Genomic DNA, 18,925 nt, shown 5'->3' with positions numbered 1-18,925 from the left:
TCTGGGCCCCGGCCATGAGGGCAGCAGCGCGCTGAGGCCACCAGCCCAGAAAAGCCTGGCAGGGCTACGCTGACCTTCCAGACAGCTGGCGCCGGGGAGATTGTCCTCCCTGACAGACTGTGCCGGCACTCTTTGGAGATGTGCTTGGGGCACTTCAAGGGGCTTCAGACTGGCGCGGGCACCCGCGGATGCTGGGGCAAGAGCCGCTCTGCAGCCCGCTCTGAGCCTGAGGAGCCGTTTGGACCACCTGAGCAGGGAAGCGGCTCCTGCAACCGCACCTGCTATGCCGCCTCGGGCCACACGGGGGCAGCAGACTCCACAGGGTGGGGTTGCATGTGAGTGAGTGTTACCTTGAACCTTTCTCTGTGTGTGCATGCGACTGTACGTGTGAAAGTCATTGTGAATGTGTGAGTGTACATGAGCTTGACAGTGAGCAAATGTTTATGAGTGTATGCATGTGTGTCTGTGACTTTGTGTGAGTGATTATAAATGAGTGTTTTTGAGTTTGCGTGTGAGTGTGAGAATGTGTCTGCGTGTGAGTATGAGTGAATTAGTCTGATGTGTGTGAGTGTGAGATTGGATGAATCTGTATGTGTGTGAGTGTGAATCTGTATGTTATAGGTGTAAGAGTATGAGGGCTTGTAAATATATGTGAGTTTTCATGTGTGTGAGTGTGATTGTGTGAAGGTGTATTATGTGAGGAAATGAGTCTGTGTGTGAGAGATGTGGGAATCTGTATGTGTATGTGTCTGTATGTGTGTGAGTGTGTGACTGTGTATATGAGTGTATGTATGAGTGTGTGTGTGTGTGTGACAGTGAGTGCGTGTCATAGTGAGTGTGAAAATTGAGGTTCTTTCTCAGAGTCTGGGATGTGGAACTGTCCCAGAATGAGTCACCCGGTTACCACCCAGACTGTCATCTCAGGCCATCAGCACAGAGCAACCTTGCCTGCCTCATGCTTTTCGCTCACTATTTGCCCCTCACACCCAGCTCCTCTCCCCTCTGCACCACCCACCTGCCCGCTGCCCAGCTGTGCCCCCTTTCTCCCTTCATCCTGCCCACTCTTAACCCAACTCCAGGCTGGCAAAAGGCGCCTGCAGTCCAGGAACTGTGATGCTGCCTTGGGCCACACAGGGGCAGCAGAGACCATGGAATATGTGTGTGTGCGTGCGTGTGTGTGTGTGTGTGTGTGTGTGTGTGTGTGTGAGAGAGAGAGAGAGAGAGAGAGAGAGAGAGAGAGAGAGCGTGAACATGCATTTGTGTGTATACAGTTTTAAAAAATTATTTAAATTTAAATCTTTTTATTGAATAACCACGCAATAGACCATTACAAAGCTGTTCATGATTAGGTTTCAGTCATACAATGTTCCAACACCTATCCCACCACCAGTGTACATTTCCCACAACCAATGTCCCCAGTTTCCCTCCCACCATCCCTCAAACCCCTGTCCCTCAGCCTGCATCTGGCAGGCACTCTTCTTCTTCTTCTTCTTCTTCTTCTTCTTCTTCTTCTTCTTCTTCTTCTTCTTCTTCTTCTTCTTCTTCTTCTTCTTCTTCTTTTCTCTCTCTCTCTCCCCTTTAGTGCATTATGGTTTGCAATACAGTTACTATGATGTCATCACGTTTGTTCAGGACATTTAGTATTTTATCGGTAAGATACAGCCGCAGTAGATTTTTTTTTTTGGTTTTGGGTTTTGGTTGGGTCACACTGGCAATGGTCAGGGTCACTCCTGGGTCTGCACTAAGGAATCACTCCTGGCAGGGGACCATATGGCATCCTGGGGATTGAACTCAGGTCGGCTCTGTGCAAGGCAAACTTCCTATCCACTATACTATTGCTTCAGTCTCTGGAGTAGGTTTTTTAAGGGGTGGCAGCTTTGGGGAGTGGATATGACTGCCGGGGTTTCCGGAAGTACACGGAGGTGGGGAGAGGTAGCTGCCGGGACCCCTGGACTGTCCCCTGGAGGCATGTGGAGGGTAGCACAGTTCCAGGTGAGTGGCAGCATGGCTGGGGTGACTCCCACCGCCAGGTGATCAGTGGAGCCTAAGCAAGTGGCCTTTAGGATCTTGCCCAGGCAGAGGACTGTGCCAAGAAGACGAGGCGTTTACACCTGGCAGGGGACACCCCCATGGCCTCCCCTGTCCCAAAGTCCCACCAGGCTGAGCCTGTAATGATGAGGGTGTCCAGCAGTGGGACCCCCAACCCCATGCGAGCCGAGCCTAGCTGTGCTCTGCGGGTCCCTGGAGGTGGCTCATATCTTCCCAGGGCGGGCCTGTATGTCCTTGTCTGGAGGCTTCTGGGAGCTTCTTTGCATTGGGTTCTGAAGGCTCACCTGATGTGCTGGCTGATTTCGTCCTGGGGAGAGGGACTGGGGCCGGGGTGTGGCTGTGTGTGTACCCGCTGGGGGCTCTTCCAGAGACAGGCCAGGGAGGTCCTAGCCGAGGGGTCTGACAGGGGAGCACAGAGCAGGGGCAGGCATTCAGCTGTGGCCCAGGGACCCCACAGGGGCTTGTGTGTCTGAGCTGCGGGGCCAGTGTGAGATCGGGTGGGTCTCCGTGTCTGGCCGAGATCCCCCAAGTCCATGATGTGCACAGCACCCCCGCCCTGGGTCTGCCCCTCCACTGTCCGTGACGCAACTGGGCCCGGCGAACCAGAGGTACCCCTGCTGGGCACCCCCACTTCTGTGGAGCGGGGTCAGGCCCCCTGAGTCCGGGGTGCGGACCTGCATGTGAATGTCCAGCCCGAGGCAAACGAACCCCGTCCTAGGTGGCTGGTGTGACGGTGCTTGATGCTTGCCCTGCCTCGGCCCCACCCAGCCCAACACCAGTTCGAAGAGGCTCCTGCAGTCTGTAATGCCAACCCTGGCCACACGGGGGCGGCAGAGCTCACAGAAAATGTGTGTGTGTCTTGAGTCTGTGTGAACAGCAGTGTGGATGCTGAGCTTCTTGCTCAGTCTAGGATGTGGAACTGGTCCAGGATGAGTCACCTGGGGACTGCCCGGACTGTCACCCCAGGCCGTCAGCACAGGCCACTAAACAGGTCCCGGTTCTGGGAGTAGCGGTGCCTGCCTCATGCCAGCCGCCGTTCTGCTGTTTGCCCCTCACAGCAGCCCCTCTCCCCTCTGCGCCACTCACCTGCCCGCTGCCCAGCGGCGCCCCCTTTCTCCCTGCATTCCCCCCCTCCCCCAGCCCAACCTGGGGAGAGGCGCCTGCAGCTCAGGAAGTGCAGTGCCGCCTTGGACCATACGCCTTGGTGCGTATGTGTGTGTGTGGGGCGGGAGAGGGCGAGAGAGGAGCATGAACCTGCATGTGTGTGTATGGTTTTGCGTGTTATTGTGAGTGTCTGTGAGTGTGGCATCATTCTCCGTGGGTGTAGTGTAGCGATTGCTGAGGGTCAGCACCGTGTCTGGGTTATGGACCAGGACAGTGGGAGTCTGAGGGGGCCACCCAGGCTGTCAGCCCAGGTTACCTCCAGATCCCCTGGTCCCATTGCAGGGGCTGCCATACGGCCTGTGCCTGGCCCTGACGCCCCCCTTCCCCTCCATTCCTACCACTCTCCCCTGTGTCCACCAGGATCAGTGACCGTCCCTCTGCCTCTACAGCCGCGCCTGCGATACCGCCTTGGGCCACATGGGGACAGCAGACCCCACAGGGTGCAGTTGCCTGTGAGTGACATTTGCTGTATTTCTTTGTGTCTCTATGTGAGTGACAGTGAGTGTGTTTCTCTGTTTCTGTCAGTGAGTTTGTTTCTCTCTCTGTATTTCTATGTGAGTGACAGTGTCTTTTTTTTCTGTTTGTGACTATGAGTGTGTTTCTGTGTGTGAGTGACTGTGAGTGTTTTTCTGTGTCTGAATAATGGGGAGTGTGTTTCTGTGTGTGAGTGACTGTGAGTGTTTTTCTGTGTGTTAGTGACGGGGAGTGTTTCTGTGCGTGAGTGACTGTAAGTGTGTTTTTGTGTGAGTGACTGTGAGTGTTTTTCTGTGTGTGAGTAATGGGGAGTGTGTTTCTGTGTGTGAGTGACAGGGAGTGTGTTTCTGTGTGTGAGTGACGGGGAGTGTGTTTCTGTGTGTGAGTGACAGGGAGTGTGTTTCTGTGTGTAACAGAGAGTGTTTTTCTTTGTGTGAGTGACAGGGAGTGTGTTTTTGTGTGAGTGACTGTGAGTGTTTTTCTGTGTGAGTAACGGGGAGTGTGTTTCTGTGTGTGAGCGACTGTGTTTCTCTGTGTGTGACGGGGTGTGTGTTTCTGTGTGTGTGACTGGGAGTGCGTTTTGATGTGTGTGACTGGGAGTGTATTTCTGTGTGTGAGTGATGGGGTGTGTGTTTCTGTGTGTGTGTGTGTGTGACGGGGAGTGTGTTTCTGTGTCGGTGACAGTGAGTATGCTTGTGTGTGTTCTGTGGGTGGCAGTGAGCGTTTTTCTTTGTGTGTTGTGAGAATCCTCTGGTCTGACTCAGGGAGACTGAGCTTGCTGGAGGTGAGCCAGTGTGAACCTGAATAAGAGTTGCCCAGATGGTCACCGCAGGCTGTCCCCGTGTGTCATTCATCTGGGTCTGAGGTCCTGGTCTCCCAGGCTAAGTCATCTTCCCACCCACCTCTCATTTCGTAGTTTCCAGTCACCATCCCTGCCACAGCCTGGTCACAGCCCCCTGCCCTGCTGCCTCCTTGCCTGCCCGCCAGGAGCTCCGCTCCCAGAAGAGGCTTCCGTAGCCTGGGGCTGCAATTTCATCTCTTCCACACGGGGGCAGCAGAGCCCGAGCGTGCTTTAGTGTGAGTGAGAGTGTGTGTGTTTCTATGTGTGTATTCCTTTGTTGTGTGTGTGAGGCTGAGTGTGTGTGAGTGATTTTGTGTGTGTGTGTGTTTCTTTGTGAGTGTGCGAACATGATGTGCAGCAGGGAGTGTGAATTGGTGGAGCCGGGTCAGGTGAGTCCGTGGAGAGGCCACCTAGAGTGTCACGCGGGTCACTAGCCCAGGGCTGTTTCAGGTTAGGCAGTTGGCCTGGGCTGTGGTGGTTTGGCTATGCCGGGGGACCATTCAGCTGAGGGGATACTGGGGCACACTGTACCCGGTCTCTGCGGGGGGGCCGGGCCTGTGTGTGCAGCGCTCAAAAGTAGATAAAGGACCAAACTTGATGTTCTCTCAGTGTCTGTGTTGCAAACCATAATGCCCCAAAGGAGAGAGAGCGAACGGGGGAAACTGCCATGGAGGCAGGGGAAGGGTTGGATGGGAGGATACTGAGGACATTGGTGGTGGGAAATGTGCACTGGTGGAGGGATGGGTGTTCGACCATTGTGTGATTGTAACTCAAACACGAAAGCTTTTTAACTGTATCTTACAGTGATTCAATGAAAAAAAAAAACAGCTGCGCCCCAAAGGCAGCTGCCCCCAGGCCGCCCCACCTCCCCTCTGCCCCCCACCATGAGGGAGCCCCAGGCAGGCTAGAGGTGCTGCTCTGGCGTCTTTGCCCAACAGTTTGTTTGTGGTCCTGTCCTCACCCAGCTGCAGTAGATGGGGTGTCTGTGCCCGAGGACTCCCACCCAGGGGTGGCCCCTTCCACTCAGGCCCTCGAGAGCCAGCACGAAGCCAGCACCGTGACTGTCACCTCCAAGCACACTCAGGGCAGCCAGGTTGGGGGGGGGTCTTGTTCCTGCCCAGGCCTGTGGCTCCCATGTTCCTCACCCCTTCATTTCTGTACCCTGGGTGACTGGGCCACTGCTTTCCCCATGGACACTCCTGTCTCCCTTCTCTCTCTATCTCAGAGAAAACCACCCTTTCCTCCTGGACACCCCTATCTTCCTTCTCTCGGAGAGAAAACCACCCTTTGCTGCCGGGACATGCTGTCTCTCTTCTCTATGAAAGAAAAACACACTTCACCCCTGTACATGCCTGTCTTCCTTCTTGCTCTTTCTGAGAGATAGCCACCCACTCCCCTGGACGTGCTGGTCTCCCTAATCTTCTAGAGAAAATCACCAATTTCCCCACCTCCCTACACTCTCTGTGAGAGAAAACCACCCTTGTCCCTGGACATCCTATCTCCCTTCTCTCAGAGAAAATCACCCATTGTCTCTGCATGAGCCTGTCTCCCTTCTCTCTCTCTCTCTCTCTCGCTCTCTCTTTTCTCTCTCTCTCTCTCTCAGAGAAAACCACCCTTTCCCCATGGACAAGCCTATCTTCCTCTCTGAGAGAAAACCACCCTTTCCACTGGACACTCTTGTCTCCCTTGTCTCTTTGAGAAAATAACCTTTCTCCCTGAATATCTCTCTTCTCTCTCTGAGAGAAAACAACCTATTCCCTGTGGAAGTGCCTGTCTGCCTTCTCTCTCTGTCTCCCCTCTCTCTCTCTTTCTCAGAGAAAACTACCCTTTACCCTTAACCCTTTACCCTTTGACATGCCTGTCTGCCTTCTCTGTCTGAGAGAGAACAACCCTTTCCCTCTGGTGGACATGCCTGCGTTTCTTCTCTCTCTGAGAGAAAAAACCCTACTTCTCTGGACATGCCTCTCTCCGCCTCTCCCTGTCTCTCAGAGAAAACCACTCTTTCCCCCCTTGACATGCCTATCTCCCTTCACTCTCTGAGAGAAAACTACCTTTTCCTCCTGATCTTCTTGTCTTCCTTCTTTCTGTGGCAGAAACTATCATTTCGTCTGGATGTGCCTATCTTCTTTCTCTCTGTGAGAAAATCTTTCCCCCTTGGCATGTCTGTCTCCTTCCCTCTCTGGGGAAAAAACAATCATTCTCCCAGTGTCTCCCTGGACACTCCTGTCTCCCATTTCTATCTCTGTCTTTCAGAGAAAACCAAAATTTTTTCCCTGGTGGGGGGGGGGGGGGAAACAACAGGACACTCCTGTTTTCCTTCTGTCTCTTTCTTCCGTGCCTGAGAGAAAGCCACTCTTTCCATCTGGACATTCCTGAGAGAAAACCACCCTTCCACTCTGGACAAGCCTGTCTCCATTCTCTGTCTGAGTGAAAACCACCCATTCTCCCTTGACATGCCTGTCTTCCTTCTCAGTATGAGATAAAAACACACATTCCCCATGACATTCCTGTCTCCCTTCCTTCTCTGAGAGAAAACTACACTTTCTTTCTGGCCATGCCTATCTCCCTTCACTCTCTCTGAGAGAAAATCACCCTTTCCTCCTAACCCTCCTGTCTTCCTTCTCTCTGTGGGAGAAAACCACCCTCCCTTCTGGACATGCCGTCTTCTTTCTCTCTCTGAGAAAACCAACCTTCCCCCCTTAACATGCCTGTCTGCCTTCTCTGTCTGAGAGAAAACCACCCATTCCCTTTGACGTGCCTGTCTCACTTCACAATCACTGAGAGAAAACCACCCTTTCCCCATTGACGTGCCTGTCTCCCTTCCCTGTCTGAGATAAAACCACCTTTCACCCTTGACATGTCTTTCTCTCTTACAAGTCTGAGAGAAAAACACCTTCCACTGTGGACTAGCCTGTCTCCATTCTCTGTCGGAGAAAACCACCCATTCCCCGTGACATAACTGTCTCACTTCACAATCACTGAAAGAAAACCACCCTTTCCCCTTTGACATGTCTGTCTCCCTTTCCTGTCTGAGAGAAAACCACCTTTTTTCCTGGACTGAACTGTCTTCCTTCGTTTTTTATTTTTTAATTTTTTAAAATTTTTATTTGTGAAACACCATGAGGTACAGTTGTAGACTTACAAATTTTTGTGCTTGGGTTTCAGTTATACAATCATCAAGTACCCATCCCTCCACCAGTGCCCATTTTCCACCACCACGGGTCCCAATATCCCTCCGACCCCTCATCTCCCCCCATCCCGCGCTGCCTCTGTGGCAGGGCATTCCCTTTTGTTCTCTCTCTCTTATTGGGTGTTGTGGTTTGCAAAAGAGGCAATGGGTGACAATCGTGTTTCGTCTATAGTCTACTTTCAGCATGCTTCTCCCATCCCAACACCTTTTGTTTGGTGCTCCCTTCTCTATCTATGCTCCCTTTTCCCCTAGCATGTGTGGCTGGACTCCAAGCCATGAAGCAAAATTCCTGGTACTAATCTCAGCCACTCTTGGGTGTTAGTCTCCTATCTTGTTACTTTATGTTCCCCAGATGAATGCAATCTTTCTATGTCTATCCCTCTCTTTTTGACTCATTTTACTTAACATGATACTTTCCATGTAGTAAATTTGTATGTAAATTTCATGACTTCATCTTTTCTAACAGCTACATAGTACTCCATTGTGCAAATGTACTAAAGTTTCTTTAACCAGTCATCTGTTCTTGGGCACTCAGGTTTTTCCAGATTCTGGCTACTGTAAAGAGTGCTGCAATGAACAAACAAGTGCAGGTGTCACTTCGAATATACTTTTTTGCCTCTCTGGGATATATTCCCAGGAGTGGTATTGCTGGGTCAAATGGGAGCTCAATTTCTAATTTTTTGAGATTCGTCCATACTGTCTTCCAAAAGGGCTGAACCAGTCGGCATTTCCACCAACAGTGAAGGAGGGTCTCTTTCTTGCCACATACGCGCCAGCACCGGTTGCTTTTGTTCTTTTGGATGTGGGCCAGTCTCTGTGGTGTGAAATGATATCTCATTGTTGAATTGATCTGCATTTCCCTGATGATTAATGATGTAGAGCATTTTCTCATGTGCCTTTTAGCCATTCGGATTTTTTCTTTGAGAAAGTTTCTGTTCATTTTGTTGCCCCATTTTTTGATGGGGTTGGATGTTTTTTCTTGCGGAGTTCAACCAGTATTTTGTATATCCTTGATATCAACCCCTTGTCAAATGTGTATTCGGCGAATATCCTTTCCCATTCTGTAGACTGTCTTTGTATTTTGATTGTATTTTGGTCACTGTTTCTTTTGAGGTGCAGAAGCTTCTTAGTTTAAGGTAGTCCCATTTGTCTATCTCTGTTTTCACTTGCTTGGCCAGTGGTGTGACGTTTTTGAAGATAACATCAGCTTCAATATCATGGAGGGTTTCGCCAACTTTGTCTTCAATGAATCTTATGCATTCCGTTCTGATGTTGAGGTCTTTAATCCATTTTTATCTTAGTTTTGGACATGGAATTAGGCAGAGATCTGAGCCCACGTTTTTGCATGGAGCTGTCCAGTTTTGCCAGCACAATTTGTTAAAGAGGCTTTCCTTGCTCCACTTCACTTTTCTTGCCCCCTTATTGAAGATTAGATGATCATGTGCTTGGGGGGAGATGTCAGTATATTTAACCCTGTTCTATTGGTCTGCAGCTCTGCCTTTGTTTCAGTACCATGCTGTTTTAAATATTACTGCTTTGCAGTAGAGTTTGAAATTAGGGAGGTTGATTCCTCCCATTTTCTTTTTCCCAAGAATTGCTTTAGCTATTCGTGCGGGCTATTGTTCCATATAAATTTCAGGAGTGTTTGCTCCATTTCTTTGAAGAATGTCATGGCTATCCTAATAGAGACCACATTGAATTTGTACAGTGCTTTGGGAAGTATTGCCATTTTGACAATGTTAATTCTCCAGATCCATGAACAGGGGATATTTTTCCATTTCCTCGTGTCCTCTTTTATTTCTTGAAGTAGCGTTTTGTAGTTTTCTTTGTACTGGTCCTTTACTTCCTTAGTTAAGCTGATTCCTAGGTACTTGATTTTCTGGGGCACAATTGTGAATGGGATTATTTTCTTCGTGTCACTTTCTTCTCTTTCACTATTTGCGTATAAGAAAGCCATGGACTTTTGGGTATTGATTTTATAGCCTGCAACTTTACTATACAAATATATTGTTTCTAGGAGTTTCTTGGTAGAGGTTCTAGGGTTCTCTAAGTATAGTATCATATCATCCGCAAATAGTGAGAGCTTGATTTCTTCCTTACCTTCCTGGATGCCCTTAATATCTTTTTCTTGCCTAATCGCTATTGCAAGTAATTCCAGTACTATATTAAACAGTAGTGGAGAGAGTGGGCATCCTTGTCTCATCCCTGATTTTAGGGGGAAGACTCTCAGTTTTTCCCCGTTGAGGATGATGCTTATTGTATAGGATTATGGTAGATAGCTTTAACTCTGTTGAGGAAAGTCCCCTCTATCCCCATTTTGGCGAGGGTTTTTATCATAAACGGGTGCTGGATCTTGCCAAATGCTTTCTCTGCATCTATTGATATGATCATATTATTTTTATCTTTTATTTTGTTGATATGATGGATTATGTTGATTGATTTCCGAGCGTTAAACCATCCTTGCCTCCCTGGGATGAATCCCACTTGGTCATGGTGTATGATCTTTTGATGAGTTGTTGAATTCTATTTGCTGGTATTTTGTTGAGAATCTTCGCATCCGTGTTCATCAGGGATATTGGTGTAGTTTTCTTGTGGTGTCTTTGTTTCCTTTTGGTATTAGAGAGACATGGGCTTCATAGAAACTGTTTGGGAGAGTTTCTGTTTTTTTTTTTTTTTTCAATTTACTGGAAAAGCTTGAGAAGAACTGGGAAAATGTCTTCTTAAATGTTTGGAAAAATTCACTAGTGAATGCATATGGACCTGAGCTTTTGTTTTTGGGAAGACTTTTGATTAGAGTTTCAATTTCTTTGATGTTAATAGGTTTATTCATGTACTATATATCTTCTTGATTCAGGTTTGGGAGATTATAGGAGTCCAGGAATTTATCCATTTCTTCTAGGTTTAGTGGCATACAGACTTTCAAAGTAGTCTCTGATGATCTTTTGATTTCTTTGGCTTCTGTTGTGATATCCTAATTCTTATTTCTGATTCGATTTATTAGAACACTCACCCCTTTGTGAATGTTGCTAGTGGTTTATCTATCTTATTTATTTTCTTGAAGAACCAGCTCTTGGTTTCATTTTTCTTTCAGATTGTTTCTTTGCTTTCCATGTCATTGATTTCTGCTCTAAGTTTTATGATCTCTTTCCTTCTGCCTGATTTGGGCTCCTTCTGTTGATTCTTTTCTAAGATCTTGAGCTGTGAAGTCAAGTTATTTATGTGCATTCTTTTTTCTGTCCTGAGATATGCTTGCAGAGCTATAAATTTTCCCCTTAATACTGCTTTAGCTGCATCCCATAAGTTCTGGTAGCTCGTGTCTTCATTCTCATTTGTTTCCAAGTATCTTTTGATTTCATCCTTGACTTCCTTCCTGATCAACTCGTTGTTCAGCATTGAGTTGTTTAATTTCCAGGTGTTTGATTTGGTTCTCCGTGTCTTTGTGTGATTCACTTCTATACTCAGTGCATTGTGGTCTGAAAGATTGTTATTACTATTTCTATCTTCCTGATTCTATTGAAGTATGTTTTGTGGCCTAGGAATGATCTATTTTGGAAAATGTTCCATGCGCACTGGTGAAGAACGTGTATTGTTTCTTTTTGGAGTGTAAAGCCCTGTATAGGTCTATAAGCCCTTCCTCTTCTATTTCTTCTTTCGAAGCCAATTTTTCCTTACTGAGTTTTGTTCTTGTTGATCTATCCAGAAGTGATAAGGCAATGTTGAAGTCTCCAGCTACTATTATGTTGCTAGCAATGTCCTCCTTAAGATCTGTTAGCAATTGTTTTAAATATTTAGCTGTTCCCTCATTAGGTGCATATACATTTAAAAGTATGATTTCTTCCTGTTGTATGTATCCCTTGATGAATAGAAAATAGCCTTTGCTGTCCCTTCTAATCTTTTTCAACCTGAAATTGATGTTGTTGGATACTAGTATGGCCACCCCAGCTTTTTTTGAGGGAGCTGTTTGCTTGCAGGATTGTTTTCCATCCTTTGAATTTGAGTCTGTGTTTGCTTTGACTGTTGAGATGAGTTTCTTGTAGGCAGCAGAATGTTGGGTTCTGTCTCTGAATCCATTTTGCCACTCGGTGTCTCTTAAATGCTGAATTTAGACTGTTGACATTGAGAGAGATTGCTGTTATGGGGTTTTGTGTTATCTTTCTGTAAGGGTATGTTGTGCTTGTAAGTTTTGTCTTGTCTTATAGTAGTCCCTTTAGCCCTTCTTTTGGGTTTGGTTTTGAGTCTATGAAGTTCCTGAGCTGCTGTTTATCTAGAAAATAGTGTACCGTTCCTTCAAGTTTGAGTGATAGTTTAGCCGGATAGAGTATTCTTGCTAAAGCATTCATTTTAGTGAGTTTTTTCACTATATCCCACCACTGACTTCAGGCTTGGAGGATTTCCTCTGATAGGTCTGCTGTGAACTAAGGGGTGCTCCTTTGTATGTGATTTCCTTCTTTGACCTTGCTGCTTGCAATATTGTATCTCTATCAGCAGCATCGATCATTCTAACTATGATATGTCTTGGAGTGTTTTTGTTAGGGTCTCTTTTAGCTGGCACCCTTTGGGCTCCTTGAACCTGAATAGCTGCATTGTCGAGCTCTGGAAATTTTTCAGCAATGATTTGTTTAATCGTGTTTTTTTTTTCCCATTAGGATTGTTTCCCTGAGCTTCTGGTACTCCAATGATTCTAATGTTGTTCCTCTTGGAATCATCTCCTAGAACTCTGATTCTCTCTAGAGCTATTTTGAGGTCCCTTGCCACTGTTTGTTGTTGCCTGTTGGTTTGGTTCAGCTGATCTTCCAGTTCACTGATTCTCTCTTCAGCTGTAGTCATTCTACTGTTGAGGGTACAGACTGAGTTTTTTTTATTTCATCTACTGAATCTTTTATTCGTGACATTTCTGCTTTCATTTCTTCCCGTAATTTGTTGATTTTTTCTGTCATGTTACTGGATATATGTCTGACAGTTTCATTGAGTTGATTGAACATCTTCATGACTTCATATTCTTTGTCAGAGAGGTCCCTTACATGATCAGTATCTACAGGGGCTTCTGAAATCTTTTCGTCGTCCTCCCCATGTGGTGGGGATTTGCATTGTTTCTTCATGTTTGTGTGTCAGTATAGGGACTAGGTTCCTTGATATGGCTAAACTATCTGCGGCCGCGTGAGCATTGGGCCACCTAAAATTAGGCCTCGCTCAATTCAACTGAAGCCACGCCCACTTCTTAAAAGTCCACGCCCCCACGGGTACCTGGTGTGTGTGGGGGGAGTAGACTGGGTAGGGGAGAAGACCAGCACAGCTTAGGGGATAAGAGGAAGAGGCAGAGGCTCAGGGCTTTTCTCCCAGCATCTGAGAGGACGCCTGGGGGCTTGCAGGGAGAAATCCAAGTCCTGGGTTCGAATACCGGCTGATAAACTGACCTGGGTTTGGGAGAAGACCAGCCCAGCTTGGGGGATGAAAGGAAGAGCTGTCTTCCTTCTTTCTGTGGGAGAAAACCACCCTCTCTTCTGGATGTGCCTGTCTTTTTTCTCTCTCAGAGAAAACTATCCTATCTCTCTTGATGTAGCTGTCTTCTTCCCTGTCTGAGAGAAAACCTCTCATTCTTTCTTGTCATATCTTTCTCCATTCCCTACCTGAGAAAAAAAACACCCTTCTCTAGTCATGTCTCTCTTCTCTGTCTGAGAGAAAATCACCCTTCCCCTCTGGACATGCCTCCCTTCTCCTGAGAGAAAACCACCCATTTTCCCTTCCGTGCCTGTCTCCATTCTCTGTCTGAGAGAAAACCATCCATTCTCTCTTGACATACCTGTTTCCTTCCTCTCTCTCTGAGAGAAAATCACCCTTTCCCCTGACACTCCTATCTCTCATATCTCTCTTTGTCTCTCAGAGAAAATCAAAGTTTTTCCCCTTGGACACTCCTATTTTCCTCTGTCTCTTTCATCCATGCCTGAGAGAAAAACACACAGAGAAAACCACCTATTCTCCCATGACATGCCTCTCTCCTTTCTCTGTCTGATAGAAAACCACACTTCCACTCTGGACAAGCCTGTCTCTCTTCCATGTGTGAGAGAAAACCAACCGTTCTTCCTTGATCTATCTTTCTCCTTTCCATTCCTGAGAGAAAAACACCCATTCCCTTCTGGACATGCCTGTTTTCCTTCTCTCTGAAAGAAAACCACCCATTCTCCTGGACAGGTCTTCCCTTAGAAAACCACTCTTTCCTCCTTGATGTGCCCGTCTCTCTTTCCTCTCTGAGAAAAAATCACCCATTCTCCCTTGACATGTCTTTCTCCCTTCCATGCCCGAGAGAAAAACTACCCTTTACCCTTTGACATGCCTGTTTCCCTTCTCTGTCTGGGAGAAAACCACCCTTCCTTCCTGGTCATGCCTGTCTCCCTTCACTCTCTCTGAGAGAAAGCCACCTTTTCCTCCTGTACCCTCTTCTCTTCCTTCCCTCTGTGGGAGAAAACCACCCTCTATTATGGATGTGCTTGTCTTCTTTCTTTCTCTCAGAGAAAACCACCATTTCCCCCTGGCCTTGCCTATCTTCTTCTCTGAGAAAAAAATGACCCTTTCCCCTGGACACTCCTACCTCTCTTCTCTTTCTCTTTCCTGGAGAAGAACATCCTTCCCCTTGAGGTGTCCATTTCCCTTCTCTCTCTGGGAACACCTCCTTTGCCCTGTGCCATGTCAGAGGCTGGCAGGGACGTGTCCAGCTGGGCCAGGAGCAGCCTGGCGCCAGCGCACCTTCCCCCATGTGGATGCATCGAGGGCCGATGTTGCAGGGCCACAGAGGGGGATTTCCTGCCCTGGGCCACCGCCCTGAGGCCAGCTGGGTGGCAGTGCCAGAAGCCAGGACTCAGCTCTGCCATGGCAGCTCAGTACAGTCAGGCTGGAGGCCCAGGCAGATTGTCCCCTGCACCTGGGTTACTGGAAGGGTGTGCTGCGCCCCAGCCTGAGCGGAGCCAGGCACGGGGCTGGGAAGGCCACCATCAACCCCAGACCTTGACAGCCTGGGGATAGACAGGGGGTTGCAAGGTGACCAACACAGCCCATCAGGGCGGCTCCACCCAGAGCCGGCACAGAGCCTCAGGGCTTCAGTGTGAGTGTGCCTGGGTGTGGGTCATTGTGAGTGCTTGTGTGTGCATGTATGCACATGTGCATCTGTGTGTCTGGATTTGAGCCCTGTATTGCTCCAGTGGCTTTGGGTCTATTTGTCCATGTTTGTTTTGTGCAATAGGGTACGTGCTGGGGGCCCTGTGGCCCCTTGCTGGGAAGACATGTGTGTGTCTCTCATAATGTTTGTGTGTGTATATTTGATTCTCCTAATGTTTCTTTCTGTTTGTTTTTGCATCTGACAGCGTATCTCTTATTTCTATGTGTGTGTGTCTCAGATATCCAGTGTGTATGTTTGTGTGTCTGTGTCTGATGGTGCATCTCACTGTGTGTTCTGTATCTGTTGATATAGATGATTGTGTGTCTGTTACTCTGTGTCTATTAGTGTAGTTTACAATGTGTTGTGTGTGACTGTTTAGATGATTCTGTTAGTCTGTGTCTCTCTCTTGGTGTAACTGACTGTGATCTGTCTCTCTCTGTTGGTCAAGTTGACTATGTGTGTCTGTATCTAATGGTCTAGCTGACTGCTGGTGTAGCTGACTGTGTGTCTGTAGGTATAGTTGACTGTGTGTGTCTGTGACTCTGTGTCTGTAGGTGTAGCTGACCATGTGTATCTATGTGTGACTCTGTGTCTGTTGGTAACTGACGGTGACTCACTGTTGATATAGCTGACTGTGTATGTGTGTCTGTGATTCTCAGTTTGTATAGTTGATTGTATTAATCGATATCTGTCTTTTGGTGTAGCTGACTGATTTGTACCTATCTTATTTGATTGGTGTAGCTGACTGTGTATCTGTCTCTGTTGGTATAGACTGTGTGTCTGTTGGTATAGTTGTGTCTGTGTGTGATGGTGTCTGTTGGTGTAATTGACCATGTGTGTCTGTCTGTGACTGTGTCTGTTGGTGTAATTGACCATGTTTGTCTCTGTGTGACTATGTCTGTTGGTGTAGCTGACCATGTATGTCTGTGTGTAACTGTGTCTGTTGGTGTAACTGACCGTGCATGTCTGTGTGTGACTGTGTCTGTTGGTGTAGTTTAAGATGTATATCAGTGTTTGACTATCTCTTTTGGTATAGTTAACTGTGTGTGTCTGTGTTCGACTGTGTTTGCTGGTATAGCTGACCATGTATGTCTGTGTGTTACTATGTCTACTGATGTAGCTGTGTGTGTGACTCTCTTGGTGTAACTGATCATGTTTTTCTCTATCTGTATCTTGGTGTAACTGACTCTAATTTGTACTTGTCTATCTCTGTCTGTTGGAATTGTGTGAATCCATTAGTGGAGTTGTGTGCCTATTGGTATAGTTGACTATATGTCTATGGCTCTTTTAGCTGGTTGTCTTTCTGCTGATATAGCTGTGTTTGTGTCTTTTAGTATAGCTGACTGTGTCTGTGTCTGTTATTGTAGCTGACTGTGTGTCTGTTGGTATAGTTGACTACATATCTATATCTGTGTGTCTGTTGGTATAGTTGACTACATATTTTTCAGTGTAGCTGTTTGTGTCTGTTGGTATAGATGACTATGTATGTTTAGATCTGTATGGAACATCTCCTACCGATTGAAGCCTTCCCCGAAGGAGGGACCTGGCCAAGAAGAGACCCCCCAGGCTAGGCCTGCGCCCTGTCCAGGGTGGTCTCAGGGTGAGAGACCCGGAGCTAGCTCAAGTGTGGGGTGAGTGGGAGGGGGTCTCAGTGACGCACTCAGGACACCAGGCAGGGTTCCCTGAGGGCTGTATAGCTTTGTATAGCTTACTGTATGTGACTGTGTCTGTTGGTATAGCTGACTGTGTGTATCTATGTCTGTTGGTGTATATGAGTGTATCTGATGGTGTAGCTGGCTATATATGTCTGTATCTGTTGGTGTAACTGTCTTTATGTGTCTTTTGGTGTAGCTCACTGTATGTTCTGTTGGTGTAACTGACAGTATGTGTCTGTTGGTATAACTGACTGCATGTGTCTGTTGGTGTAGCTGACTGTATGTGTCTGCTGGTGTAGTTGACTATGTTTCTATGTGTCAGGATAGTGTGGCCATATTTGTGAGAGTCTGTATCAGAGGATTCTCTTAACCCTGTCACCTTCACTCACCATGGAGTCTCTCTGGGAACATCTCCTACCAATTGAAGCCTTCCCCTAAGGAGGGACCTGGCCAAGAAGAAACCCCCAGGCTAGGCCTGCGCCCTGTCCAGGGTGGTCTCAGGGTGAGAGACTCAGAGCTAGCTCAAGTGTGGGGTGAGTGGGAGGGGGTCTCAGTGACGCACTCAGGACACCAGGCAGGGTTCCCTGAGGGCTGTGTGGGGCAGGTGTGTGGCCTCCAGAGAGGCTTGGCTGCCCTGGGCCCTGTGGGACAAAAGCTGGAGCCGAGGCTGGGTGGGATCCATGGTGGGTGTGGGTGCCATTGGTGTGCAAAGCACCATACACGGTTGGTCCTTGCCACGCAACTGAGCCTGCTCGTCTCTTTTGGGGCCCTCCACTGGGCGGTTCTCCAGATGTCCCCTGTTTCCTTGCGGGGGGCCGCAAAACCACTCTCCGGCCCACGGAGATGGCCTTAGGATCCGTAGGTGCAGGGAAGGACTGACCAAATGAACACAAGACATGAGAGAGAGAATGCAGCTTAGAAACAAAGAGAAAAAGGGACAGGTTTTTTTGAGGGCTATGGGGGTATATATTAGTGAGTCAGCTACACAAAGGGTCGTGCCCAAATGTGGTTAGGAAAGTTACAGAGTCTATAAGTTTGACCTACCATACATTACAAAGCTTATACTAAGTTAATCATTGTCAGTTACAGCCATGACAATTGTTTTCTCAGGATAACCATACAAAGCACAGGCTTTAACTGCCGAGGGTCATGTAGGTCAGGATAGCCCTACCTAGCACAGGCTTTACCTGTTGAGGGTCACGTAGGTCAAGATAGCCATACCTAGCACAGGCACGTAGGCCCTTGGTCAGTTAAAGGGCCAGCTTCCCACATTTCCTGGTCACTCGACCTAGCCAAAGCCCAGCTTGGCCACGATGGTGGCTGGAGGATGGTCAGGAATCACCCTGGCAGCTGGGACGATGCCCCGCACTCCAATGCAAATCCTGAGGTTCCGGCTGGCTTGTTTCAGTCTCATGCATCAGTAGAGCTTCCCGCCGGCCCACGCCTGGCCCCGATTCCTGTTCTTGGTGTTTTCAAGCTATTTGCAAGTGTTTGTGCTTGGGGAGGCTGTTTTGGTGCTGGGTGTGGGAGGGCAGCTGGGGAAGGCCAGAAGGGCCTGGTGGATCATGGTGTGTGTGTCCTCGTGGGCAGGCCTTGGGCAGCTAGGACGCTGCTCTGAGTGTGTGGGAGCTGGTCACAGAGACCCTGCCAGGCCCTGGCTGAGAGTGAGCCCAGATGGGCTGGGCTGGGTGGGCACCCGGAGCCACAGGCTTGGTCCCCCAGCCCCATGTGCACACACACAGACACACACGCGGGCACAGCCAGCACACATAGACACACACACATGTGGACACAGCCAGCACGCAAGGACACACACACAAGTGGACACAACCAGCACACATGGACACACACTGCATAGGACACAGCCAGCACACAAAGACACACACGGACACACTCACGGGCACACCTTGCACATATGAACAAGCACTCGTGTCATGTACACATGGACACATGCTACCCAGGACAACTCAGTACAAATGGACACACAGTTATACACATGCATAAGACACATATAACAAACATGGATGTTCACAGCTCAGATACACATGGGGCAGGCCACAAACACGTGCAGCATACATACACCCACATACACACATCCATGGACCGGTCACACAGCCCAGGATACCCCAGCGCACATGGACACCATCACGTGTGCACAGGCACACACAGAATGACAGTAAACCCAACAAAGGGCTCACAGAACACACTCTCATGCCTGGAAGCAGTCACACACGCACACACACACACACGGTCCAGGACACACACAGTCATTGCGGACACAGCACGTGCACAGCTCACATGGGTGGCTTCTCACTGCCCCTTGCAGGGGACCTGGGCAGGCAATGGCCTGGCCTCCTTCTCTCTGGCCCTCACCCCTGCCTGGGCACCTGGACTCCGCAGTG

Source organism: Sorex fumeus, unplaced genomic scaffold, assembly GCF_029834395.1.
Source record: "Sorex fumeus unplaced genomic scaffold, SorFum_2.1 ptg000087l, whole genome shotgun sequence".
NCBI lineage: Eukaryota > Metazoa > Chordata > Mammalia > Eulipotyphla > Soricidae > Sorex > Sorex fumeus.
The sequence above is the reverse complement of the archived record's forward strand: the minus strand, read 5'-3'. Positions refer to the sequence as shown.